The following is a 2,045-nucleotide window of genomic DNA, read 5'->3' on the forward strand; positions in this document are numbered from 1 at the left end:
CATATATATATACATATATACATACATATATACATATATATATATATATATATATATATATATATATATATATATTATATATATCTACATGCTGATAACTCAGTCATTGCCTGGTCCTAATTGGTCCTAGATTGGGTGAAGAGAGGGCTTGGGTGCTGATCATATGTATATATGGTCAGTCTCTAGGGTATTGTCCTGCTTGCTGGGGCAATGTCACTGTCCCTTGCCTTTAAACCTTTAAATTCCCAATTGAATCAACAGCTGCTAAAGACAGACTACAATACGACATTGTTCCTTTGGGTCGTGGTGAGAGATGGTCTCCCTATAAGGGGTGAGTGACATAAGAAACAAAGGGATTAAGATGAAGCAAAGCTTTGGGTTTTTAAATTAACACTTATGGCAACCACTGTTAGTTATTATAGTCCTATGATTATACGACTTCAATTAGTAACACTCCAAAATCAAACCATTGTTCTCTAGTCTTAGGTACTGCCATAGCCTTTGCACCATGGCCTTCTACTGTCTTGGGTTAGAGTTCTCTTGCTTGAGGGTACACTCGGGCACACTGTTCTATCTTATTTCTCTTCTTGTTTTGTTAAAAGATTTCATAGATCATATAGGAAATATTTATTCTAATACTGTTACTCTTAATAAAATATTTTATTTTTAATTGTTAATTTTCTTGTGGTTTCCTTATTTCATTTCCTCACTGGGCTATTTTCCCTGTTGGAGCCCTCGGTCTTATAGCATTCTGCTTTTCCAACTAGGGTAATAGCTTAGAAAGTAATAATAATAATAATAATAATAATAATAATAATAATAATAATAATAATAATAATAATAATAAAAATGACAGTCTTTTACTCTACTTATATGACTAGATAAAGGGAAACTCGTAGAAGCTACAGTATTTGCCCATTTAAGATCAATTTTCCAAAAGAATTGACTGTATTACTAGTGCAAGAATATTTCCCTATTTTAATATAATTAAAAGTTCTTATTAGTAAAATTTCACACAGAAAAATTAAGGGAATAAACTTTCTAAAGGTCGTTCAAAACTATACACTACGATTAAAATTGTGCCCAGGAAGGTGTTCACACACAAACAAAACACAAACAGGGGGTAAAACATAACCTCCTTCCAACTTCAATGTGCAAGATATCCACAAATACGTAAATCAACGTAAAATATAATTAATGATTTGCAAATAGACTAAAATTATATATAAAACTATAGAAATATCACGTTAAGACGTCATGAGAGTTTCAAACTAACCGATCGTAGATCGACGGCCTTTTCACCGAAGAAAATTCTATTAAATATTCAGATAATAAATTCATAAATTGCATCAAGATTAATTATATTATATAAATGAATCATGAAAAATATAGAAAATTAAGAAAATATAGTAAAAATAAGCGTAGAGGAAGAAAATAAGATATGGGGAAAATATGGATACTGTCGGTGAAGAGACCATTTTGGTAACGGCCTTTTCGCCGACAATAACTCTAAAAATAATTCAAATTTCAAATTCATAAACTGAATGCAGATGAATCATATTATGAAGATGAATAATAAAATATATAGAAAATGAAGAAAATATGGTAGAAGTTAGTATAAATAAGCGTGGAGGAAGAAAATGAGATATGGGGAAAATTAGGAGACTGGCGGTGAAGAGACCATTTATGTTACGATCGCCCTTCTCGCCGATGATAATTCCATTACCTTCAGATTTTGAATTTATAAATTGAATTCGGATGAATCAGATTCTATGATGAATCAAGAATTATATTGATAATTAAGAGAATATAGTACAAGTCAGTATTTGGAGAAATTATCTGAGAAGAGACCATTTTTAAGTTTGACTCGGTTACCTGAGGAGAGAGAGAGAGAGAGAGAGAGAGAGAGAGAGAGAGAGAGAGAGAGAGAGAGAGAGAGAGAGAGAGAGAGAAAATACAAAAGGGAGTTACCTTAGAGTCGCCAAACAACGAACAGATTAAAGTTTTAAGGCAGCTCATGAATGGCAGAGACAAGGGACAGTGAC

The sequence above is a fragment of the Palaemon carinicauda genome, chromosome 27 (genome assembly GCF_036898095.1).
Source record: "Palaemon carinicauda isolate YSFRI2023 chromosome 27, ASM3689809v2, whole genome shotgun sequence".
Lineage (NCBI taxonomy): Eukaryota > Metazoa > Arthropoda > Malacostraca > Decapoda > Palaemonidae > Palaemon > Palaemon carinicauda.